Source organism: Cyanistes caeruleus, chromosome 4 (genome assembly GCF_971803275.1).
Source record: "Cyanistes caeruleus chromosome 4, bCyaCae1.hap1.1, whole genome shotgun sequence".
NCBI classification, from domain to species: domain Eukaryota; kingdom Metazoa; phylum Chordata; class Aves; order Passeriformes; family Paridae; genus Cyanistes; species Cyanistes caeruleus.
In genome coordinates this window covers 19,267,681-19,295,401 of record NC_141704.1, presented here as the reverse complement: position 1 = coordinate 19,295,401, position 27,721 = coordinate 19,267,681, and the positions used below count along the sequence as shown (strand labels likewise).

The following is a 27,721-nucleotide window of genomic DNA, read 5'->3' as shown; positions in this document are numbered from 1 at the left end:
TAGAAGGAATATATATATTTTCAGGTAATAGATGTGAATAGTTCTCAAAGAATGGGAAATATATATTGGCATGTATTAGGTCAGGAGAGATAATTCTCAGTCTGGGCATCAGTGATCCTTTCCTGGTGAGGGACCCAGATGCTCCAGCACTCTAAAATCCTGCTTAGGCATGAGTCACTATCTTTTGCATTTCAAATTAATTTAAATGCAGTTCTTGCTTACTCGTTATACTCAGTACTTGGGCTTCTGTGTTTTCCTCACACCTGCTGATGACAGCATAATCCATCTTAAAGGAGGAAAAAAGTCATAGAAAAATGCCTGTACTCAGACTTGTTTGGGATGTCATTAGTCATTAGACGAAAATTCAAAATCTGCCAGAGTGAACATAGAATTTTGATTAGTCCTTAAATAATCAGAGAAGAATCTAACAAACTTTAAGTGCTATAAACAATATTAGGATGCAGACACTGGAGATTAGCTTCAAGGGTTTCAGTAAACAAGGATCTGAAGAATCCATTTATGTTTTCTACATGCTTATTTGACTACACTTTTTTTTTTTTTTTTAATGTGTTAAAAGCCATGCCATGCTGGATTGCACTGTATTTCAAGTAACCTACTGTACAGTACTTCATATAGCTGTGTTCAGGACACCTATCTACACAGGTGCTCTTAGAAGTGTACTTGGATGAGTTCTGTCATGCTGGGTTTATGGGGAAAAAAAGAGAAAGAAAATAAACACACCACACCTACATCTGGCAATCTGTAAAGAATAACTAAAGTCATGGTCTCATCATTGTTAAGTCTAGACTGGACATTCATGACCACAGGTGTGAGCACATGCTCGTACAGCAGTGTATTTCAGTTGGATCAGCCAGAGCCTGATGTGGTATTTATGCTGGCTGATCCTATGGCTGCCCAAGATACCAGACTGAGTTACTCCCTAGCTCCAGCTCACTCGGTTGCTGTGTCATTGGGAGGCTGTTCACCTGCACTGGACCCATGACTGCAGCAGATGTCTCCAGCTTGTGGGCAGCCAGCAGTGAGGAGGCCTTGTGATCAGTGTGCTGGGGCCCCAAAACTCTGTGCCTTCCTGTAGCTCTAGGGTAGACACTCCATGTCCATAGTCAGTCCCATCTTTGAAAGTGCTCCCTAGAAGATCAGTGTGAGGAGGATGTCTTTGCATCTGCCTTACATTGCTGTCCATAGCACACCTAGGCTGGCAGTTCTCCACATCTTTGATCCCAGCTCCAGGACTCAGTACTATGCCACGTGAGTTCATGTTTGGCAAGGCCTGTGAAAGTCCCTGTTTCCAGCAGGATCAGGTGATGAAATTGTGTTTGAACAGGTTCTTCTGGGAGAAGCATTGTCTCCTTTTCAGGGAAAGCATACAGTGACAGGATAAAAGCTGGGAGAAAGAGCAAGAGAAGAACCAAATGTCCTGCTAGGCTTTTTGTCCCTCTGCTTGTGAAGCAATATAATTAAGGTTGGAAAGCATGTGTTTCTGACTCCATGGGACACCTGCAGCCATGAGAAAAACAATGCCTATGTAACATGTCATTCTGAAAATATGGGAAGAGCACCAGTGAATGGGGAATGCTGAGGTGAAAAGGTAATTTCATGGAGGTGTTTGCTGTGTGCATTTGGCAATGCAGCAGAACATCCCATGCTCAACTTAGCATTTAGAACAAGACAGAATTTTTCATTTTGGAAGATGACAGCTCCTGAATGTACTCCACTTCTAGCAGCAGAGATTTGAGGTAGGAATCCTGGCATCTGTTCTGTGAATTAGGAGGCAATATTTATCTCTTGTAAGGCTCTTGGTCCATGGTACTTGTGGGTCACATGCACCAAGAAGTCACACACATCAATTACTCAGGTATTTCCTTAGTTTATGTGATGATCATCATATGTTTTGCCATTTCCTAGTTCTTACTTGACAAGGAGTGGTTCTCTGTTGTACTGATGGCCATTATAATAATCAAAAAGTGCTTTACTGTTATTGTTCACTGCCTGATGACTCTACCTCTATTGATCTTGCTTTTTAGGTAGTACTCTGCTAATGATGGAAGTTCCTGAAGATGAGTGGTCTACACCTAACCATCAATGACACTCTTCTTGATGCACTTGCAAATGCAATTATTTGCCAGGAATCGAGCAGATGGATCCCTGGAAGAGAGTCTGACAGATTATCTTTGAGTGTTATTCTTATGATATCTGTGCAATGGTGCTGAAATAAATTTTTAACCCATTGAAGGGAAGCAGAGGGATGTGATAGTCAAATGAAGCCTGATATTGATTTCTACACCAGGATCCTACTTTCTTACCTTAGCTGAAGCAATATGTGTGTCATCAAAGAGACACAGATACAATTGGCTGCTGAAATTTATTTATCTTTCTCTGAGCTGGCAGATAATTTGTGCTTGACTGCTGCTTGTGATTTTACTGATAGATATACTGCTGAGTTTCCACAGCCTTCTTCAGGGCTCATTCTGACCATCCAGGTCCATGTGCATTCATTCCAGCTGTGCCTGTCCTTGGCCACTTTCACCAGTAACACTACTTTTTTATTAGGCTCCCAAAATAACCCCTCTATGAATGGAAGTAAAAACTTTTGAACAAATGAAGGAATAGTGTATTTGGTTTAGACAAAAAAAAAAGTAATTTTATTTATGGAGAAGATATTATCATCCAGTCTAAGAGCAAAAATCCTTAGGTTTTTAACAATGAAGATTAAATAGAGAAATACAGGGTTTTAGTAAATAAAAAGTGGCAGAAAATCAACATACTTTTCAGGGTTCCTACTAGAATTCAGGAGGAGTAAATTTTTCATCCATCTCTGAAGTGATCTAATGACTGTTTATAAGAACAGCAGAATGATGGGATGCTGTTCAGAGGCAATGAATTTTTATTAATGCAAAAAATATCCTATAGCAAGAATTACTTTAAAGTACTCCAATGCATTTATGAGAGATGCTTCAGAGAAATCATAAAATACAGTCCTTAATCTAGAATTTTAGAGGGTTTTGAAATCATGTTCTTGACAGTAGCCACTTTATATCTACTGGCTTTGCAGGATTAGGACTGGAGACCATAGTTCTGCAAATGTTTATGCATGAGGCTCTGAAGGAAGGTGTAAACCAAGAAGAAAGAGCAGTGGTGAAGTCTATTCTGAGAGACAGATTTAGCACTGGAAACAACATGTCATCTCCTCCCTGTTGCTTCATTCTCATCTCTGGCTGTTCTTTGTGTTAAACATTTGCTCTGCTAAGATACTATTTTAATGTGTGTCATTAATAGTGACTCAATTTTCTTTTATAGGAAGTGTAGTGAGTAAAAGTCTCTGTGGTCAGATTCTAAGCATGCATAAACATACATATACTTTTGTTCATTCCACTTTGGGACTGGCAAGTGCCTTCTCAAATACCCAGCAGCTGCTTGAATATTCCATGGCTAAAAGTTCAGGTGATGACCCTGTAGCTCTCAGTATATTGACACACAAATTACATAGTTCTGGCTCTGTTGAAGGTTAGAGTACATTAATTAGTATGCTACAGCATCAGGTTTCTCTATATTCTTCTTATCTATTTATTAAAAGGTGCAGGCTTTTGCTATTCTTTGACACTGAGTTTATAATTTACCAAACAGATTTCTTTTATGTGAAACTGGCCGTGTTTATTGCTGACTTTTATATGGAAGAACTGGGGAAACTGGTGGTGTCTGAAGGGCTTTTGTAACCCTGAAAACACTGGAAAATGTCTGCTTCACCCAGCTTACGGTCACACAATAAGCAGTCTCTAAGCATTTTGCCATGCCTAACATTTTGCTGCCATAGGCAACCACTTAATCTGCCTACACAAGAGCTAGCCCTGAGGGGATGCAATATGTGTTGGAAAGGGTAGATTTATACTAAAACATTAGTTTTCAGGGCTGGTAGAAAAAATAGCTGTTCATTTGAGATTTCCTGCTTTATTCTCAGCTGCTCCAATAACTGAAGTGTTAAAGGTTTCTACAATCAATGTTCCACATGGATTGCTTCTATAAGCAGATTTGTTTCCACCTCAAAATCAGTACCGTATTTCTGCTTTAGGTTCTACCCTTTTATCATATAAGCATCTTCTGTATAAACCAGACTTGAAAGGGACCCTTGTGAACCATGAGGAGACCAAAGTGAAAATCTATGACAGCCAGTTGGAAATGAATTCAGCTCTCATGGTTTGACTCTCCTTTTTGTTTACATTTGCATTAAGTAGCACAGCAGAAGGAGGCACTGTGCCCAGGGTAGAGGGGGAACCCCTCTCCTTTGGGAGGCAAAGTAGACACTGAGTCTCCATTTAAACCTCATTATGACATCAATTCATGTGAAAAAAGAAAAATCACAGGTTTGCGGTTAATGCCTGTAATAAGCCCTTTAGAAACAAGCTGCCCTGGCAACGTAATTTAATCCTTGCTACTTCCAGGTTTTTTTTATAATTACATATTCCTCTGCTGTAAGAGACCAGGATCTGTTGTGAATCAGGTCACCCTGTAGCTGTTTTACTTGAATGAAGAACTCAATTCACACTGCTTCTTAGAGTCTGTTATGACTCCTCTAATTTAAGACTATTACCTGAAACAGACGTATTTTATTTGGCTTTTTCCATGTTGACGGAATGTGAAAGCTTGCAAAGTTATCTCCAAGTGCCTCTATAGAATAAGACTCATAAGGCTCATTGTGGTAAGTGAGAGCAAAGTAACCATAAAACTTCTCAGGCTGTCTGTGCTCTACTTGAGATATTTGGGTCTCAGTGGAATCAAGCATCCCACTCCTCTCACTGAGTGAAAGAAGAGTGGCTTGCTAAGGCTTTTTTGTGAAAGATAGATTTTCCAGGAAAGCCCTGTTCTCCCAGATGTATGTTAAACCAGCCATGAATGACCAGAACTACTTCATTCCCATGTCTTAAGAAGGGCCATGATTCTTGGAAAAATGAGTTTTGAGCATCACAATGTTTTGTATGTTCTATTCTTATCCTAATTAATTATTATGATAGCTAATGAGCATGCAGAATGGACAGGAAACGTGTTCACTGGCAAAGAGCAGCCTTGGTTCTGATTTGAAAAGAGCAGGCTGGATCTCTGGGTAGTCAATACACTTCTCTCTCCTTCTCCACAGGCTGTGGGCTTGATTTTTAGCTCAAGCTGAGATACAGACATTACAAATGAATGAGAACAAGTGTGGTTTTAAGCCACCTTTGTGTTTTGTTGTATTTGCACTCTGGCTAGTGGTGGGGTTGGCCTGAATTACAGCAACTCCAAGGCGAATCTAATTTACACTTGGATTGCCAAAAGTTGTTCTGGCAGTTGAAAGTAGTGACATCTGCCAAGGGTGCAAATGCAGCCCTCTGCTTTTTTCTGATCACGTTGCATGGTATAAGAGCATATGCCACATCAACTGCTACTACTGGCAGCAAAAGCAGTCACATTTTCCTTCCATCAGCAAGCCTTCAGTCTCCTAGGCCTCACTTGATGCATCTTTTACAATGGATGTAGTAATCACGAGTGTGCTGGCTTTGTCTCACTGAGAAAGTTTCAATAAGCAGGACATTTCTAATGTTCAATCTTTTCAATCCTCTTGTCCTCTTATGATTAAATTATCAGAAAGAGACCATTAAAATGTTGACAACTAAGAAATTATGCTCCTGTCTTGAATCTACAGATTTATGAGTAATGTGACCTGGCTCCTATATCTCAGTAGAGGAAGCTGTTTGTATATATTAACAATATTTCAATGTAAAAAAGCAATTTAAATCCTTCCTTCAGAGAGTATTTTTCCTTTTTTTATCTAATTTTTTTTCTTAATTCTCCCCCAAAGTCTGGCACTATACTTTTGCTATGTACTTGTGACTATCTAAGAGCTTATTTTGGTCATTCTGGAGAGTTAATTCATCTGAGTTCACAAATCCTGCTAACAAGCATGAGTCAAGCTTAGCATATGTGTTAATACAGTAATCTTAATTTTCAGAGTTTGGAGATTTAGCAGAAGAATTCATGTGTAATATGATAGGGATCTGTGAAACTGTGGAAAGCATATAGACTCTGTATCAGGACCAATCACCTTCCCTTCCAATACAAGAGCTCAAGGTTATTACATTAAGCTAGGAGAAGGCAAACTCAGTGAACAAGTGGAAGTGTTTTTTCAATGTCTAGCTAAGCTGTGGAAATCCTTTCCATGTGATTTGGGTGTACTGAAAGCTTACAGAAGTTCAACGGGAGTCTGGTGCATTTCATTGGGAAAAAAGAAAAGGAATTATTATATACATATTATTAAACACATAAACATCAGGTCAGGAAGTCACTGAGGCCTTGATAACTAGAGGTTTGAAGATTATTTAGGTCAAGGGTCACTTGTGTTTTCTTGTACTCTTCCTCAGGCATTTGATTTTGGCCACTTTTACAGTCATGGTGTTGGATTTTGGGCTGATTCACTGTGGCTGCTCTATATTTCATTATGTCATTTGTTGCCTGACAGATGCCTACAGTATGTTTGTGGAAACCCTTCATGGATGTGTAAGTCACACGCAATCTTCAAAGGGCCAGCTTCTTCCTAGGGACTAGCCTAAGGTGACAAGCTGAGATTTTTAACTCTTAATTACCAAAAATTACACAAAGTGAATTCTTCCCTGCATGACATAAACATTTCTCAAAGAGTGTTCCTAGTTAAGGGAAACTTGGCTAAGAAAGAGATTGCTTTCTTGCTGTATTCATGAAATTCATTTGTGCAAATAAAGCTTTGCAAGTAGGAACCTTCTCAAGGAACGAGCCCTAAATCAGTCTGAATAACCTGGATAAAAACTTATATTTGAAGTTAGCTAACTGTTTATAAGAAGATTTGTATAATATCCAATCAATTCTAGACTTCTCTGAGCTTTTGGATTTTGAGGGATATGAAGGATATGTTGATATGGATGGTATGTATGTCATATCAACATATATATGCTGATATATATATATATATGTATTGACATATATGTCAATATAATATCTATCAGTCAAAATCATGATCTAGCATTGTGAAATTGTCTGAAGGAACTGCTTGGGTAGCTTACTTTAATACATATATTTAATAGTCTTCAGACTTATATGCAGTTTTATATTAAATTAATAAATATGTATAATGTACAGTTAGTTAGAAATTAAGTGAGGCTACTAATATAAATCAGAAAGAAACCCTTCACTATTTGATTTCTCTATAGGAATGTTGTTCACATGACAATGTAAAAGGGAAATATGGTGTCTTTGCATGGTTTGGTTGTCATAATTGTATGATATTTAATAGGGAGCAGAGCAACACCTTAGAGCATCTTAGAAAATTCCTTTTGATATCCTTGGCTGACCCTTTCTTTGCTGGTGACCCTAAGTGACAGAGCAAGTAATGCTATTACTGTTTTCACGAAAGGTCTCATTGTATTGGTTGAATGTTGACATATTAATGAGGTTTAAATGTAGGTGGAAAAACTGCAGGCTTTGGAGGCAGCATGAAGTGTTATTTGCTAATTAGTGTTTTTCTATAGTCATTCAGCCTTAGAGCTGATGCAGGGCAGGCCTGGAGTGGGGTAGAACATACTTTGGTACAGATTTCTTGGCAGTAATCTGCTTTGCAACTGTTCCAGATGGTTTACAGCTCTTGCTCTAGCTCTTTGAGTTTAAGAAGGTGTTGGATTAGCAGAGAGTATTACACAGAAGAAGTGTGTTAGAAGCCTGTTAAGAATAGAAGCCAGGAAAGACACAAAAGTTAGGAAATGCGGGAAATAAGGTTGTCTTGCATATTTTTACTTCTCTTTCTCTGTGTGCACATTATATCATCCTTAATTATAGGAACACATTATGTTTCATGAGATCCCAATCTCAGTTACTGCTCATTTACTGAGCAGGTATTTAGTATATTGTTTTTGTTCTTCAGTGTGTGACCTCTCACATATTTCACACCTCTCAAGATCCCCTCCCTGTTTTGCTTATAAATGTGATATTGCTCTTTTCTAGACATCAATAAGTCTACTTCCCTGTATTTGTGCAGAGAGAAGTGATGCTACTCTCTTTTTCATGGATGAAAAACCAAGAATGGCAGCTGTGTCAGTCCTAAATGCAGTGTGTGCTCTCCAGTTCTGTACCCATAACTTTCTATTTCCCTTGAAGGGTACATGACTCCTATGTGAAGCATACCTATTTCTTCCTTTGAAAAAGGAAACAGAGCCCTTCTAGAAAAATCTGGGTAAGGTTGCTACCACTCAGTGCCAGTCATGTGCCGATGCTGGCTATGGCTGTACTAATAACAGTAGAACCCAAACATAAAACTTAGAGTTTTATAAACATAAAATAAAGCATGGCCTTGATTTATTTCCAAATACCCAGTTTCTCAAGGACACAGGACTGTTCTCAGCTTGGACATCAATGGTATGGTAGGAAGGAGAAAAGAGTTTCGCCTTGGGAGCTGCACCTTGGCAGTGGATAAAGGACCTGGTTATGTTCACCAAACTATATGGAAACATTGAAAAAGATTAATTTCTTCTAATTTATATGCATATAATCTTGTAACAGAAGTTAGGTTACTTGTGACCTAATCAGAAATATTAATCTTACACATTTTCTTAACAGAAGACAAGGTAGATAGTAGCAAGACAAGTCTTGAGACCTCGAGACCACCTGAATAAAGGCCATGGGTCTAGTCAGGGAGATTTTATTTTAAAGTTATTATGAAGTTATTTATTATTAAATAGTAAATATTTATTTTAAATTGTGAGACACAATTATTATTCTTCCAAAGAAATTTAGAGGGATAGAGTGTTAAATATACAACATTTTCTCTGTTCACTGAGTTTAAAGCACTTCTCAGATTCACACAGCGATGGGATGAGACACAATGGAACAGGTTTTTTCCAGCAGAGACTTGAACTGTGTCTGCTACATGACACACTCCTGACCCTGCCATTAAGAGTGTGGTTGTGAGGAAAAATTAGGAAACCCCTGTGTCATCGAAAGGACCAGGAAAGAGGATGCATGCTTGGGATATATGTCTGCACTCTTTCTTGTTCCTACTCAATTTTTTTATTTCTCCTCATAGTTTCCTTGTCCAGCTAACTTTCCCTCCTCTGGATGGAAACCAGTCAATAAATCAAGAGTCATCTTCTCCTCCCTGCCAGCCCATCTCAGCCATGAGACAGTCCTTCCATTTCCAGTTTCTTTTGTGTTAAGTTTTAACATTACCTTATTTATCCTGTTATCCTGCTTCCTAGTTTTTTGGATATATTTCCATGCTCCACATTCTGAACTCATTTGATCTGAACCTACTTGATCTTCCTGCTGATCCAGGACCTATCAGTTCCCTGTCCTATTCCCATGTTGTAGTCTCCACAACCTACTTAGAGTATTAGTAGTGGCCAGTAATGACAGTAAAGAGGAAGGATGTTCTTCTAGGCTGCTCTCAATGTTGAAACCTGTGAAAAAGACAAGTTTTCTTGCAAATGGGAGAAGAAACAATTTGTGACTTGCCTCACCAAATTACAAACATGAGTCACCCTCAGTTACTCGACAGTTTAGTAAATGTCTTAACATAGAAAATATTTATATTTAAAAAAATATTTAAAATTATATATTTATAGATAAATATATAAAATAGAAATATATTAGATATACTTATATTTTCATAAAGAGAAATATATAATTTAAAAATAAAATTTATATATTAAAATATAAATATAGATATTTAAAATTTATGTACTTTAAAAATATTTAAAGTATTCATGCAGTTTATTTTTTTTTTACTGAAACAAATACTCAGCAGGGAAAACTTCCAACTTAGTGGTTAAAAACTGGAAAAATTATAATTAACTTAAGATATGGGCTTATAATGGAGCATGTCAAGTGACTTTGAATCTAGAGTTGTCAGGGAACTACCACGCTCTCTTTAATGCACTACTTATGTCACTCTGTAGAATACCAGAGTCTCTTGAATCTCATGCATTTGTAGTATGAGTGGCATTGATCATGAATGAAAGTGGTGCTTCATTCCTCATTCTGATGCACAGAGGGAAAAACATAGTAAAACACAGAAGCAGCTGAAAATGTGCCAGGCACTAACTGGAAACAGAAAAAACTCATAATCCTGCCACAGTGTCTCCTAGTTCACATTTCTGGCAGTTCTGATTGTCCTGTCATACTGCCCTTCAAGCTCAAGGGAAATTAAAACTGGTTCATAAATGCTTCATAATGAAGACACCAAATTTGTTGTTTGCTGTTGTTGTTGTTTTTTGTCTGGCAGTATGCTTCAAGAGCCGGTTTGGTACTACTCTAATGTGTAGATTAAATTAATGAGAGACCACTTTTCAAGCTTGGAAGAAATTTTCCCTTAGAAGTTTATTACATAATTTTCCCCTGTGGAGCATTTAAACCTTCTTATGGAGAAGTTGGTGTTCCTATTGGCAACACGGTAAGCTTTATTTTTAAAATAAACCTTCCAAATAAAAACTGCAGCTCCATCAAACCCTTCTGTATTTCCCAAATTCCAACTTGAATGAGTACGCTTAGTTGTGAATCCTCAATGTCTTGTTCATAAGCAAAAAACACCTGCTATTCACCTCCCTTATTGTTGCTGTCTTCTTACTTTAAGACTTTGGGAACATGAAAGACTGATGACAATTTTCATTTAGAATTTTGTCCAGGTAGCATGAACCATCAAATAGAACAGTAAACTAATTCCTTAAAGGTGAATTGAAGACATTAGTTGGTATATGACACAGTGATCAAATTGCACAGCACTTAGTGGACAGTAATGTATCTGAGCAAAACTGTAATGATTTTATATCTAGTGCTTTTGGAAATAGCTTAATCAAATTAGAATCTTAAGTAAAAAGAATATTGAGGTATTTATTTCAGAAAGGATTAAAAAAACCTATTGCAAAATGATCACTTCTGCTATATTTCCTTGGAGAAGATTTCTTTGGATAAGATTTCCTATGATTTAAATTTAAACTAAGCTCTAGTCCTGCTGAAAGGCCCTCGGACATGTCCTGTTTACTTTAAAGTAAGGAGATGTTCTAGATGTTAGATGTTACTAATATTCAGTTCTCCTCTTGAGTAGTGCAGTTTCCCTGTAATAACTTTGTAATAAACCAGTACCTTATTGAACCACGGAAAGAAAGTGGTCCTGTTCTGTTACATGAGAATGACAGCAATCTGTCTCTGAAGTTTGTGATGTTCCTGTGTTTCGATTAGATGATTACTGTATTTTTTTCATGTGGGGCCAAGCATTTTGTAAAAGGGCATGTGCATTTTCACAGTTGTATTTCTGCATGCCAAGAGCTCCCAGCTCTCTAACATACTGTTTTGCACACTTAGATACTAAGTATGTGAATGTGGTTGCAGCAGTTGTGGTCACAGCTTTTAGTACAGTTAAATGTCTCTTAAGTTACATGGCCTTAAAGAAAAAAAAGTCTTGCATTTTTTTACTTTGATAGCTTATTGATAGCATTTAATATGATTTAACATAACCTTAATATGAAAAAAAAATCACTTACTATCTTTTAATAAACATTTCAGAGGCTTGGTTTCTATCCACCCTGAAGTATATATTTTTATTTCAGATCCTCTACCCAGAGTCCATAGTGACTTTGTACACCTATTAAAGACCTAAGAAGCTATGCCATGATAGAATTTCTGTGGCAATGTTGTATTCTTTGCCGGCTCTTTAACACAGAATATATCAGATGGCAATTTCATTAATCCCAAATCAGATACATATAGCTGGTCATCTCCCTTCTTGCCCTTCTTGTGTTGATGTGTGAAGAGTAAAAGAAGCAAGTATCATTGTAGTAGTGTTCATGACTGCATGGACTGCCCATTCCTACCTTTGATTGGTGTATGCAGTGTGAAGAACCCAGACCTGAAAGACAAAAAGTATTTTTTCTTCTTCCTCCCACATCTAGAATTAGAGTTCCTCTTGTAATCTCTTCCAAGAATGATGCAACACTGTGCTCTCCCTAGCTTGGATTTAAATTCCTGCAAAACCAAAAAAGTTTATTCTAGCACAAAATACTGATCTCATAGAAAGATAATTTCATAATACCCAAACTGCCATATCTTTTGAAGTTTTTCTAGAGGATACAAAGGCATGGCATTTTGTAAGGTAAATAATGAGGGTGTTGAAAATGATGTCTTTAATGCTGTCTTAAAAATGTCTATTTAACTTCATGGTTAGCATTTAAACTGCTAGCTTCTGCTAGCAATGCAGTCAGCAAACACAAACCGGTGCATTAGTTAGAGTATTTAGCCATGGTGTGTGTAGGGATATAACAAAGCCCATTGCCACTAAGCAACCCCTTACTTAAGCAAGAGAGATTCTCTTGATACATGGAGTTAATACATTGTGTTTGACAGTTTTCGTGTGGGCTCACATCTGAGTACAATGGCTATTGTAGATGAGGCTAAAAACACATCTCCCTGTCACAGCCTGTGCTGTGTTGAGGACTTTGCTAAGACGTGCACGATTTGCAACTCTCTGCATTGAGTGCTTTGCTCTGCAGTGCTTTAACAAAAGCCTTCCGTGAAATTCTCTCTCTCCTGCTGGCCTGTGATAAATTCCATGTGTCAGAAGCTGCAAAGGCTTTTAAAGAGGATAGCTGCAAGTGCACAGCATCAAATAATTATTTTCCCATGAAAATGAAAATTGCAGTTTTTTTGCATCTGAAATCAACAGGAGTGGCAAGACATCTGGAAAACTGCTTTATGGCAGTTTGACCTTAGTAAAAATGTTTCAATATGATTGTAAAATAAGTTTATTTGCTGTATTGATTAATGTGCAGCCTTCATTATGTACAATTTCTGAGTACCTCCTAGTTCCTAGTTTTTCAGTGGTGGAAATTTCTGCTTTTTTCAAAGCTCAACTAATCATGAAGAAAAAGCTCCCTGCTCTGTGAAGTGAGGATTACAAGTAAGGATTACCTTTGGGGGAGTGAATTAGCTGATTCAGCAGAGATAGTGGACTTCAACAGAGGAAAATTGCCTAATCCTTCTCTTTTAATTTAACTGCAGAGTTTTAGTATGAGACCAGGAGAAACCAAAGAGAAAAGGACAGAATATTGATAGGTTTCCAGCTCTGACAGCAATGAAGACTATAAATCTTTTGACACAGAAAGGTTTACAATGCAAAATGATGAGAAAGGTTTATTTTATATTTACTGCCGAATTGTATTCATTGTAGAGAAAATTGTTGATGCTTTTTCTCTTTTTTATGCCTCCTTGGAATAGACTGATATCCGAGCACTGCATCCTAAGCTATAGATTATTTATCATCTAGAACTTGATGCACAAGCAAATTATAATGACAATAGGAAGATGATTAAGCACTTTTTTACCAGCTAGAATGTGATCATTCTTCCTAATTATCCTATTACACTTCCAAACTGGCTTCCATAAGACACTTGCACATGATGCAATAGATTTTGAAGTGACTGGGACATACTTCACTTATCTCAATGATAGATTTCCCCCTGCTTATGAGTTTTATGAATTTCAACATTTTTGTTCTCCAGTGGAATGAAAAGTTTATATAAGGATACTGAGAATAGTCCTGAGTTTAGTTGTACAAAACCACAAGGTACTTTTATTTACTGCATATGAAATTACAGCTGAGGTTCTTGGTCTGTCTTAATTACATAACATTCACACAACAGTAGAAATAAATGTCTTAATAAAATCAGTGTTACTGAGAGAAACACTAAAGATTCAGGAAATATTTCTCATATTAGGATGCTGAAGCACAGATTTATGAAGTATTCAGATATTTACTTCCCTTTAGAATCCATGATATATGTCAGATTTAGTTCACAAATTAGGAAGTAGTATGACTGCATTCATGTCTTCCAATGTGCTAGGTGTCTCCACCTTGCTGTAATCATGATCATCGGCAATCAGCACTGTGCCTCAGCTGCAGGAATATGGATATGAAATATCATGTGAGATGATCTATAGCATCACAAGTAGACTCCATGTGACAATCTGGAAGAACTCAGGTCTTCCGTAGGACCTGGCATATTGCCAGTACCTTAAAAACCCAGGGAATCTCAAATGTGTCAGATGATTTTGCTCAGCCAACTGAACCAAGTGCCTAGCTGGGGACCCCTAGAGGGGCACAGAGAGTTATTCAGCTCACCAAATTTTAGTATCAAGTTTAAATGCCTAAGTTTAAGTTAATGGCTATTTAGCTTTCAGTTGTCATTTTTTCTCTCTGAAAATTTCACTTGATACCACTTTTCTTTTGGTTTGTTTTGGTTTAGAAAGGGTTTTCTCTAATTTAGTAATCCCACTTAAACCATGTGCCACTCCCTCACTTCCCCCTTCCCTTATCCCTCTCCCTGGGGTTCGATGGAAAGGAGAATTGGAGGTACAAAAGGTAAATAAAGATCATAGGCTGAGATAAGAACCATTTATTGGAACCAGCAGTGAGATAAGAAAATAACCAATGACAGCAGCAATGCTAATGACAGAGGGTACAAGAAAGGGGCAAGTGATTCACACCAAAAACTTTCCCGGCCCCAGGGGACACCTCCGTGGAAGAGACTCCTTTTTCCTGCCCGGCAATGATATCAGGTGGTATAGGGTCACCTCCTGTCCCAGTTGTACCTAGTCCTGGCTACTGCAAAAACTAACCCTGTCATGGTGAGAACCAGGACATGGTTCTACCAGCACATGGGAATTTTTTCAGCTGTAATAAACAGCCGTTCCTGTTACGAATAACTGAGGTGAAGAAAGTGAATAGCTGAGTTTACCTGAATTCTCAAAACAGGGTCACCTGGGTTGTTCACAGACTTGTCCAGGTGGCTTTTGAATATTTCCAAGGATTGAGAGTCAACAACCTATCTAGGTGATCTGTTCCAGTTTTTGACCTCCTTCACAGTAAAAAATATTTTTCTGATATTAAAGTAGAATTTTCTGTATATCAGTGTCCATCCATTGCCTCTAGTCCTTTGATAGTGCCACTAACAAGAGTCTGACTCCATCCCCTCTACTGTCTCCCATGAGGTTTTCATACACATGGCTAAAATAATATTGAGCCTTGTTTTCTCTAGGGTGAAAAATTCCAGCTCTCTCAACATCTTCTCATATATCAGATGATCTAATCCCTTAATCATCTCTGTATCCCTAAATCACTATGTTCCTTCTATTCTCTTTAAAACAGTTGTATTTCTTATTTATACCACACACATTCAAAATCTATTTTAATTTGAAATTTCCCTTCCAGCATTTTTGAAGAGCAAACAACAGTTCCACTTTTAATTATTGTTTATTTTCCCTGATTTTCACCTCTAGCCATAGAATTTCCTAGTTGCCAAACTGTCTAAGGAAGCTGGAAGCATTCCTGAAATGCCTGTCTGATTTTTCAGTGTCCACAAGCCAAATTATTTTGTTTTGGATATTTTCTTTTCAAGCTGCATTAGTGAGCTTGGGAAGAGAAATTATTTTCATGCTCAGACAATCTTCAAAGAAACTTTTAGATGTCATTTTGAATTTTCTTCTCCATTCACAAGCTGACTTTCCTCCCTAGTCCAGTTATTACCACGTTTGCCACCCAAAAAGCTGGAATTCAACAGAGAAAGATGAAAAAATAAATGCATAATATTTGCTGATGATTCTATTGGAGTAAGAATAATCTATGCAAGATTCCTACAAAGACACAAATGATTCATTGAGGTGTAAAGACATAGCCCAATTGAACAACAGTCTATCAAAGACCAATAATAATAGAGACCAATACAAGAAATATGTTAAACTGCCATTGGAAAGAATTTTGTCAATCTTTTGATTTAAATCACATCTAATCAAAGTTAAGGAAAAATGTTACTAGATATACAAAAATGAGTCAAATTCCACTTCCCTAGCCCCAGGGTGGCTGATGAGCTTAATGAATAACCAAAACACCTTATTCTGTCCACTTTCAGTTGTGACCTAATTTTAGCTGCTGGGCTTGTGACTGGTCTCTAGGATCAAGTAAATGATGGCTACCTCAGTCTGATATCTTCCCAAGGTTTTGAAGTTTATCTTTCCACACTATCAGTGGAAAAGGATTGCCACAGGAACCTTCTGCATGAACCTACATTTAAAGAAATATTCTATGGTGATGAGTCTCTGAAACCAGCAATGTACATCAGTGTTTAGCATCAATATTATTATTATTATTATTATTATTATTATTATTATTATTATTATTACAATGAATTTGCATGCAGTGGTACAGCAGTGGAAGTTGGGTATAATCTCATTTAATAATTTTGATAAGTTCACAGGAAAAATATTTACAACTTGAAAACCTATTTTTGACTTGCTCAAGTTGGTGGTCAATAAATATTCCTGGAATCAGGATTTATTTTGTAGTGGTATATTAATGAATCTGTCCTGAACAATTATCTTAAAATGATGAGGATATAAATTAATTTTTTCTCTACTGTTTTGGAGGAATCTTCCACTCAATTCAACTGTCAAATCAAGTCAAATGTCAGCATAATTGGTTGCAAAGTAGTCCTTAATAAGTCCTTAGTAATCAGTATTTCAACTGTCAGTCTAATTTAGTGTGACTGCAACGTTCATAATTACAAGAAGTTTTAGAGCTGCAGTTAACCACTGGAGAGGCAGGGGGGCCCATGGAATGCTTCGGTGAGCTGTCAAGAGATCAGAAACATTTTAAAATTTGAATGTGCTTTTAACCACTTTACTGTGTAAAAGGAGTATGTTAAATGTCATCTTTAAAGGCATCTCTGTGATAATAGCATGGACCCAATGAGATGTGAATAATACAATAATTTGCTGCCATTTTTCTAAGTGATATGATAATAACACTGTGCCATTACTTGGAATACTTCTTATTAAGTGCTTGCAGATTAAATATCAAATGCCCTATTGTTCTACCTAAACAACTTATCCATCAATTTTCTGATATTTTCATCCAAAAGAAAAGAAAATTTTATATGTTACCATAGGGTTCCTATAGTAACAGTTTTGAATGGAACACATCCACTGTGCTGATAATAGGAGAAAACAAAACAAAACAAACATTGCTGAATTAACATAATAAGCAACAAGCTGCAGGAAGATTTGCTTGTTTGACCTTGGGATCCCTGACTGTGACTTGTCTCAGGGAAATTAAGTATAGCATTTAGCATAATCCTACAGAAGGTGATTAATTTACAGGATTTTTTCCCTTCCTTTCCTCTGGTATTATTTAACACTGTCTAACAGTTCTATGGGAGAGATGATTCTGGTAGAATATGGAATTGTAATTCTTTGTATGTATTTCTACAGCCCCTAGAACAGAAACAGTCAGTTATCTGTTGTCACACTTGGCTGAGATTTGCTAATTTTTTTTCCAAATCCCACTGGCTATTTAAGAAATTTTACTTGGTGCGTCTCCCTTAGGGGTAGAGAAGTGGGGCCTCCTGGTTCCCAGGCACCTGGGAGAATATTGCAAATAAGGTCTATTACTTAGAGCAAGATACAGAGGATTCAGCTGACCAAACCTGGACCTCTACAAACTCTAGTATCTTTAGATTCTGGAAGATAACTCACAAAAATGTTGTGGTATAATTAGTCTATCTTTTTTAGATGTCTGTTTGCAGATATAAAACAGATCATTACTTATTCTTTCCATCAACCCCAATTTAGGTGAGATGAGTCCTATATTAAGAAGTTAGTCATGTGTAACTAAGCATCTGATTTGTGTACAGCATTCATACATGCATGTTCCACATTCTGTTGGAAGTTAATTTTAAACTTCATTGGAATTTCTGAAAAGAAGGTAAGAGTATGAGATAAACATGGAAAATAAAATTCTGTAGAGAAACATTCAGCTGCTGTGTAAGCAGAATCATGCTATGGCTGCAGCACTGACAGAAGGCAGAGGCTGCAGCCTATGAAGATGGGAGATGTTTTCAGCGCTTTCTCCTTATAATTTGCAAATTTAAATAATCTTTATAAATAGAATTCCACAGTTAAAAGTGTAGCTACAGCAACTGTGTGTATTTCATGCACACAGTAGTCACAAGTCAAAAACTGGCAAGTAGTTAAAATTGTACATTCATAGCTTTCAGAAAAACTCAGTGAAGAACTTTAAGACTTGAGTTATTGTGTCATAAAAGCTTAGCCTACAAGCTCCTTAGTTGTAATATTATTTTACATTTTTTTAATAGGTGAGCAAAACTCCATGAATTTTTGTTGTGTATTAGGCTGTAAATGGGAGTCATGGCTATGTAAATCAAACTGACAAGAGCTGTGGATGAGTGGAGAAGGTAGTGCCAAAGTGGAAGAACTTTCCCTATAAAAATCTTATTCAGCTTCTGCAACAATTATGGTAATTTTGAAGTAAAAGAATTTACACTTGTGGTTGGTAGAAGTAAGAGCAGAATTTAGTCCACCTCTTGCTTTTACAAGCCTCCATCTTAATAAATTCCTGGAAATATTTGTTTTAACTTCTAGGGTTTTTTTAGTCTCTCTAACTTTGGAATAGCCTGAAAAACTAAAGTTAAGTAATTAATTCCACTAATGTAATATTTCATAATTAGTAATGTTTGGGACATTTTTTTTATGCTTTCCAGCAGTAGGTCATGTTCCTGTTTGAGAGCTGTTATAGCAACTTTAGCACAAACAGAGAGTAGTAATAATTATAGTACATTACAGGACTGCTTTTGCTCCAAGAAAAAAAATCTCATGGATTGTGAAATGCACTTATCTCTATTTTAAAAAAATTACTTAGTGTGCTTTACTTTAAAGATTTGAAAAAATCTGCTTTTTTTTTTTTTTTTTTGACAGCATGTAAAAGGTTTTATTTTAACTTGTAAAGCCAAATACAAATGATACAGTTTAGAAATTTGGATCAGAATTAATTTCTTTTGGTGCCAGACAGTGTAAAGCTGCCCGATTTATGTTTTTGTTAAGATGTTTTTTCAAATTGATAATGGTATCATGTGTACCCTTTTCCCCATGATTGCCAAAGTATATTTCTAGACATTACTGCACACTGTGGCAGTGTGAGGCAGGGGCAGTATGGTGGGGGTCTGTCTATGTTAAAAACAACTGGCAGCTAAGGAACGTTTTCTTTTAATGCTGCTTTGATGTGCTATAGCAATTCAGCCAGACACCTACTTTATTCCACTTACTTTTTTAGAGATGGACATGCAACACGTAATTTTCAGCTGTGAATCTGATATCTCTCTGAAATGGAAAAACAGGAAAAGGGAACAAAATGGGAAAACCAATCAGGTATGATTTTATATTAATAAATTTATAAAATGTATATTACAGAATTAAAAAAGAATTTTTTTTAAATAAGCCTTCCTTAGGTTGTATAGATTCAAAAAGTCAAAAACCCTTGCTTTGCTCCTGAAGTTTTTGTATCATTTTAGATTTATAGAGCCTGTTAGCATTGCACTTCAAATGATAAAGTGGTGCAGTCTCACCTCAAGCACTGTGTGTCGTTTTGGGTTCCACAATAAAAGGGACACACAAGGCTGTTGGAAAGTGTCCAAATGAACACTGTGAAGAGCCTTGAGGGGAAGCCCTGTGAGGAGTGGCTGAGGTCACTTGGTCTGTTCAGCCTGGAGAAGAGGAGGCTGAGGAGAGACCTCACTGCAGTGACAGCTTCCCTTTGAGGGGAAGAGGGTGTGCAGATGCTCTGCGGTGACCTGTGAGGCACCCAAGAGAACGGCCTGAACTTATGCCAGGGGAAGATTAGGTTGGATATTAAGGAAAAGTTCTTCACCCAGAGGGTGTTTGGGCACTGGAACAGGCTCCCCAGGGCAGTGGTCACAGCACCAGCCTGACAGGGCTCGGGAAGTGTTTGAAAAATGCTCTCAGGCACGTGGTGTGACTCTTGGAGACGGTGCTGTGCAGGCCAGGAGTTGGACTTGATCATGCTTGTGATCACCTTAGTGTTGTATTCTGTGATTTTATAACTTGTTTGAAGACTTGGTACATGAAGTTTTCTTAATGTTTTTGAAGCACAGTAATTGAAACAATTATAGTTTCATGAATGTTCAAATGAAAATATCTATCTTGCAGAGTGATATTGTCTATCACAATCCTCTTTTACAGCAGAAGTGGTATCTGTTGTAGATAAATTTTACTTGCCATGTCTTTGTGATTTGAATAGCTATAATTATGTGAAGTTTTACATGGTCATAATATGAAGGGATTTTTTTCTTTTTTATAAAGCCAAAATAATAAGTCACAAAATCAGAAAAGCAAAACTCCAGGCCTTGGTGGTGATTCATGCAAGTAGAAGTCTGTATATGAAATAAATCTTATTGGAGACAAGACTATGGTTATGGACAGAATTCAGACAACATTGTTCTCAGCGTGAATTTTTTTTGCTAGATTTTAAACTATATAAAATGTCAGTGCTGTGGAAACATGAGCCTCTTACGATTAACAATGTATATTATTTGGACACAGTTTTTATATGTAAGCCTTGATTTTGTTTCATGCATTTTTATTTATTTTGTGCCATTGTTAGTGACTTGTTTCTGCAGACAAAAATAGTCCATTATATAATTAAGAATAGTACCAGAGTCTAGCTCTCAGGGTGTATGAACTTCTGAGTAACTGTATCAATTGCAAGTCCTTTCACTTAGTCTGAGATTTTTCAGGCATTTCAGTTAGGCTACCTTGAATATAACCAGGGTGACACAGTGGATTGCTGACTGTTTAAATGTCTGTCTGTGGAAACAAGGCATAACCAGGGTAAGGTTTATTCATTGTCCATGCTCTGCACTCCATTGCTAGAAAGCCTACCTGTAAAAGTTGAGGCTGAAGCAGCAGGCCCCTTTAAAGCACCTGGGTTTGAAACCAGAGTTTCCTTCCATACCCAGAGCCTTAGCAGTGCTCCAGCCTGGGGCTGCGGGGTGGGACTGAGACCCCAGCACATAGTGTGGCACTGCAGGAATGCCTAAATCCTACCTCTTTGTTGGGGGGATGTGAGGAATAGGGTGGTCATGTGTATTTTGAGGTAGGTATGTGAGATTTGACCAGTGGTGAGGAATAGTGTCAGAAGTGTAGCACCCAGTAGAGGGGGTGTCCTGGAGTCTTTTTTGCTGCCTTTCTTGATCAAAGGAGTAGTAGGATCTTAGACTGGATGGAACCTAAGGAAGAGTCAGCTTGAGCTGACCCAGGGTCTTATCCAGCTGGGTGTTGAAAATTCCCAAGGATGGAGAGAGACTGCACAGCCTTTTTGGGCAATTTCTTCCAAGGTTTAACCATTCTTTGTGGGAAAAATGTGTAACCAACTTGAACCTCTCTAGTTTCACTTCATGCTCTTCATGTTTCATCTACTCACCGTATCTGTCATGATCTGTGAAGATCCTGATCTGTCTTCCTACAACCTCCCTGTGGGTGCTGGGGGGCTGTTCTTTTCTCTGCTCAGAGCCATTTCTTCAGGCTGACTAAGCCCATCTCCCTGCCAGAGTGGCAGCCCTTCGCTGCTAATCCAGTCTCCTACCCTGGTGCCTTGAATTGGGTAACCACAGCTAAGTACAGTGCTCTAGCAGTGCTCCAAGGAGTGCTGAGTGCTGGGGACAATCCCTTCCCTCCAGGTACTGGCTCTGCTCCTGCTAATGCAGCCCAGGAGATTGGTGTCTCTCTGCTGCAAGGACACTGCTCAGCTTGCTGCCCACATGAATAATTTAAATACCAAAGAAATAAGCTGGGTTTCTATTTTTAACCAAATAACTTATTTTTAGCTCTCTTCCTTACAAATGTAGTCTTGCAAATATGAGATAGAGAAAAATGATATCTGAAAGCTGAACAGAGGAAATATTCATTTTAGCTTCCAAAGCCTTGCTAGTGTCCTCTATATCTATTTAAATGTCTCCTTTGAGACTAAGGTTATATGTCACCCTATATGTTAATTAATATGGGGGCTTATATTATCCAGCCATCACTTTTCCATTGCCTTTGTGATAATTTCCTGTGCCAGTTTCAAGAAACCATTTAAGAAACACTGCTAGAAGCAAATAACTTCTCAGATCACCCCAAAATCTTCAGACCAGATCTGCTCTTTGGAATCTTGGTCTGGGTGCAGCCAAAGAAATATCAGCTGTCATGAAAATGCCATGAATCATCTTAGGTTTCTCGAGTCTAGTTATGAAACTAATATTTTATCTTTCAGCATAATTGAAAATGATAGGAACATTTTCATTGTCTTTGTGTGTGTTGTTTTTACAAATGCTTTGTGTGACTGCTGTGGTTTTCCCTGTATTTTGTAGCTTCATATGTCTTCTGGGAAAATCAATCATATGCTAGTAAAGAATGCTAGAATATATGTTAACAAAAATGGGTATTTTGGAGGTGATTCTTTTTGTTTTTCTGAATGACAAGGATTGTTTATCACAAACTTTTAAGGCTTCATAGGTAAAATCAATATTGATCCCACAATGAAATCTAGAAGCATCTATTTTGTGATAGTCTAATCTGCCACATTTGACACAACTGCCTGTTTAATAAGGAAGCATCATTGATACCAGTAAGATATTTTTTAAAGTAATTTCTTGAATTGGTTAATATTCATATCTTGAAAAAAAATTATATTATTATATTCCTTGCTTTGGACACAATTACAGCTTTTTTTTCTTTGAGTCCTATTGCAAAATGAATTTGAACTGCATCAGCAAGCAATAAGTAAAACTTGCAGCATCATGAAAGTGATAGAATTGTAACATATCAAAAGGAACAGGTTTCAGAAATCAAATTTTGCATACTTATGAAACCTCTTTTTTCTTAAACTGATGTTTTATTATCAGCCTTTTTTAGTTCTTCTGGGGATGGGGAGAGTTTGTGGTTGTTTGGGATTATTTTTAGAACTTGCAATACAGGTTACAAAATCAACAGATGTTTATATTTTTAAAATTTATCCCTTTCTAATAGCGGAGTTCAGGAATGCAAAATAATCTTTTTTATTCTTAACTAATGTGCCTATTTCCTCACTACTACGAAATTTACTACACCAGTATCTTCAGATTTAAATGCAATGTTTCTTATTATTTACCAAAAAGTCACACCTGGTACTTATATGTAAATTGACTAAAGTAATTTAAAATTACCACTTTTCAATCTCATAATTACTGCAAAGATAGAATATGGTTTATTAGGTATAACATGTGTGACAGTGCAAAAAAATAAAATCAAAATACCTGGAGTAATATATTGTTTACTGAATATTAATAAGGGCACCTATCTAATGGAAAAAAATTCCTTAATGCACATCTGCATCCTTTCTTTGAACCCTTTTCAACCTTTAAGCATTTTTAATAAAAAGACATTTTGGATTTTTTTTCATGCATAATCACACAAGTCTTTTGTTTGATTGCAACTATGACACTCTGAATGATGATGAGATTTTCTCATTCATGCATTTTGTTGAATCTTTTTTTTTTTTGTTTAGCTAATAGAATATCCTGATCTATTACTTTTAAATCCTATCATAACAATGGAAAGTACCACTTACCATGCTGTTTTAAGCTTCATGGTCTTCCCAGTGCCAGTGGAGCTTCACTAAGCAGTATAGCTCTTAAATAAAAACAATCAAGTTAGAACACCTTTCAAATGGAAATCCTACATGATGGCTTGTTGCTAGCAGAGGATCTATGCAGGGGTCTTAGAAGCTTATATTAATGGCCTCACTCTAAAGTCTTGCAGGATTCTAATTGCATGACATGTTAATAGGGTGCATGCAAGAACTGCAGAACTTTCAACAGAGGAAAATGATTACCAAGCTTTAGGAAAATTCTCTAATAGGAATAAAGTATAATATGAAGAAAATTTATTGGGAATTATTTTTTTTGTTCTTTGCATTCAAGAATGGTTTTAAGATCCTTATATAGGGACCTGAAAAGTGTTATGCTTTTTGCAGTTTTACAATCTACTTTGCTTATTTTTAGTATGTAATGAGTATGTAGTTTCAAAAAGGGTCTTATTTATCCTGCTGTAAGAATGACTGTTGTGTATTTTCAGAGAAGAGGAATAGGCTGTAGAAAGCTAAAGGAGGCCAAAATCTAGTGTGAGGAACAGACTTCAAATACCTGCTCAATCTTTGGTACTCTAGAGCTGCGTGTTTTTGTCAAGGGATCACAACCTTTTTTTCACAAACTTCCAAAATTGTTTTGTAGTTGGTAAGATGGATCATTTGGTTTGGGGTTTTTCCTCTTTTTTTCTTTCTTTTTTTTAAAAAAAAAAAAAATTGTTAAAAATTTTTTTAAGCAGAAGAAGAAGAGGAAGGCAAAGAAGTAAAAATCAATACTGTAATCAATCAGAAAGGCACTGAATGATTCCTCTGGCAGTCCCCTACAACAGCAGTTGATGAGGTCAGATAAGGACATGACAGACTGTCAGTGCTGGATAAGCCTTTCTCCTGGGTGAATTAATACAATATTTGTAGCTGCAAGGAGGGATTGCCATTTCTGAATGGCTCTTGAAGGGGTGGCAAGAAGGGTCAAATAAGAGTTATTTCAATTAGCCCTCTAGGTAAATAAAAGTCAGTTAGATGACCTTAAGTCAGTCAAGATGGAAAAAACCAAAACCAAATAAATAAAAAAAAAAATCTAAATGTGAAATTCCAACTTCCTTGAATTTTGTCATGCCCTTTTTTTACTTTGGTAGTCTGTTTTTTAAGTGCAGTGTCTATTTGCTAGTTGTGAAATCAATGTGTGGCCTGTGTCAGTCACTCATATCAGCTGCAGGCTCCTTGCTTTCCCTACAGGCTGCCTGTTATGCTGTGTCATGTAAAGATTATGTATTAAGGAGTAAAGATGCCTTTGCTATCTTTTGCCTTTGGTAACCTGGATTCTTTCAAATTATGATGGTGATAAAAAGACAGAATCATCTCCCCCACATTCTGGATGAAACTACTCAGAAGTCCCTTAATCTGCCAAACCCTCTCACAGGAAAAAACGGACTGTGTAAGGTAAATGCGAGAAGGCTTTTATAAAAACCCAGCCAGACTGCAGCTGACTTTTATTTTAACATTTGTGCATGTTTTTAATGCATGGCAACAAGAATATTACACAAAGACAAACTAAACCCCTGGAGCCCAGTGTGCTCTGTGGAGCTGAAAGCCTCCTGATTGCCCAGCTGAGCTGGGCATTGAGAGAGGGGGGGGTTATCACAGGGCTGTTATCACTCAGATAGATGTGTGGTCATTACTGAGCAGGGCCAACTTGTGAAACCACTGCACTTGTCAGCCTTCTAAGTCACTGGCATGAGGGGATTAGTTGGTAGGATATGGTTTTATCCTCAGCTGTCTTGGCGAACGGAACAGGATGTAGAAATAGCCGATGATCTCTCACTCTAGGAGCAGGTGCTGCTGTCCTGTTATGTAAATGGTAAGCCCTGCTGCATATTTCTCATTGCTGAGACAAAACGATGGTGAAACCTGCAATGATGGCTTGGTAGAAGAGACCTGATTTTAGCCCTTCTGAGTATTTCTGTATTTAAGAACACATATGAACTGGAGAATTGCTGCCCTGGGAGTTTTTGTTTTCTAAGAGAGAAACTGTATTAAATACCTACACTATGCTATTGGAGTGTCTCACACAAATGTTTGCCAACAAAACACCACCCTGAGATTACTTCAATTTATGCTTAGAAATAAGAATCAAAAAAGTATCAGCAAAGAAAGTGTGCAAAATTGTAATTTAAAACTGGTGTTCTGCATTTCCTCCTCTCTATATAAAAAGACTTGAGGAAATTAGATCCTTAGGCATCTATGTTTGGTGATATCGAAACCCTTGTTAGTGCCCAAGGTGGGGATTTCTGTCTTCTGTCAGCAACACCTAAAAATGTGGAGGCAAGTGATTAAGCTTCTTTCACAGCTGATGAAATAAACACCTAAAGAGAGTGATCTATCTTCTCCTACAATATCTTATCTAAATTAAGTCAGATGAATCACTCTCTGGAGGTGACGGTTTCACTGATTAATGAAGTAGATAAGTCCCACTTTTGAATCTGTATTTACCTAAAATATCCTGCTTTGCTTCAAGTAATTGTAGCTAAATATCTGATACCTCCATTATCTGAGCACTCCCCAGGTATCATAGCTATTTTCTACTTTTACTTGTGCCTGTATATATGCCAACTTAATCTAAACACCTAGGATCCACCTATGAGAATCGAGAAATCAAGGCAAACTGTGCCTAAATCCTCAAAATGATCCACAAAATGATCACTGATTGCTAAGAGGGTACATTTATCTCAAATTCTGTACAAATTCCTACTCCCTTGAGATGCCTTATTTTTAGGCCTGTCTCTGCCAAAGCTGGTCATACCTCAGATTTATCTCTTGAATGCATTTAGACATGAACAAATTGCAAAGGTCATCAAGTTTTATATGGGAAGCATGCTGAGAATCCAAAACATGTGAGACCCCATGTCACATCTCATCTTGAAACTATATTTTTTACTTGCCTGTCACTCAGAGGTGCAAAAAACATCATACCTGCATAGGTCAGTAATATTCAGAAGGGTATCTCTTTTTTTATTAGGAGCTAAATTAAAGTACCACCCCAACGATGCTGCACAGCATTTAGTGGTTAAAATTCTAGATTAAGTATAGAGAGGGAACACACCCTTCTTTGTCAGTCAGAACAAGACATAGTTTCTAGTACGTGACAAATTACATGAGCTGATCTAAGTAGTCCAGCAATGAGAAAGTGCTTGTTACAGTAAGGGAATCTGATTATAAATCAGGGGAGTGTTTTCTGCCTGTCCCTTTTGGTACCATAATTTTGCTGCTGTCAGCCTTTCTTTCTGAAAGAACTGAGCTCTGAGCTGCCCTAGAGAAAAGGGTAATGCCAATACTAATGAGAAGGGTAGGAATGTTTGGGACTAACTGGGGAATAATTCCTTTTTGTTTTGTTAGCTTCTGAAATAATAGCAATAAAGATAATGCTAATGAGGTACAAATCTTCCAAGCATTAGTCCTATTTGACCTTGGCTAATGAGGAGCAGACAAATCCTCTTGAAAACTGAGATATGTAGATTGCTGTGAGATAATGACCAACCCAGTTGGGTGGCCTGAGTGGTCACACACTGGGATGCAAATAAAATATGTGAGACAAGACCAGGTATAAAATCTAAACATATTTTTTTAAGGTTAGTTCTATCCCATGCAATATCAGAGACAGCAAACAAAAAGCACTCAGATCTACCCAGCTGCACATCACTATAAAGCTCAAAATCCTACATTAAGTTGTGTACAAAAGATCCTCCTTGAAACCCTTGTTGTAGATTGGGGTGACATTGTCCTTCTTCCAGTCTTCCAGTGTATACCCTGATTTCCAAAGCTTCTAAAATACGGTGGGAAGCCCTTGTGATAACAGCAGCCAGCTCTCTCAAAACCCTTGGGCAGATCATGTCTGTTCCCATCAGTTTGTAGGGGTCAGCTCCTGCAATAGTTCACACATCAGCTCTTTGGTCACTGACAGTGCATCTGTTTTTATAAAGATGTAAGACTGCATTTTCTAACACTGGGGGATAGCTGACACTGCCAGCAGAGGCATAATTTTTTTTTTTTGGGGAAGAGTATCCCAGTGATAGCACTTAGACTTGTGAGTACCCTTTTTTCTGCCCCTAGTCTGTTTTCATGATTCCAGCCAGTCTTAGAATGATGGATGTCACAGCAGGGTTTGCTGTGGTTCAAGGGAGTGTGGAAAATAGGAAG

General features: G+C 37.3%; 1 long non-coding RNA gene across 3 annotated transcripts in view; it reads left to right on the top strand.

Annotated features, from left to right (window-relative positions):
* The window catches only part of LOC111922994 (uncharacterized), a 174,987-nt gene that overhangs the window by 108,428 nt on the left and 38,838 nt on the right, over positions 1–27,721 (top strand). The window contains exon 4 of one of the 3 annotated variants that reach the window (XR_015286186.1): positions 2,046–2,267. The exons of the other annotated variants lie outside the window; for them this stretch is intronic. This is a non-coding gene — a long non-coding RNA (uncharacterized LOC111922994). Of the gene's footprint in view, positions 1–2,045; positions 2,268–27,721 lie in introns of those variants that run through there. 3 annotated transcript variants of the gene reach the window in all.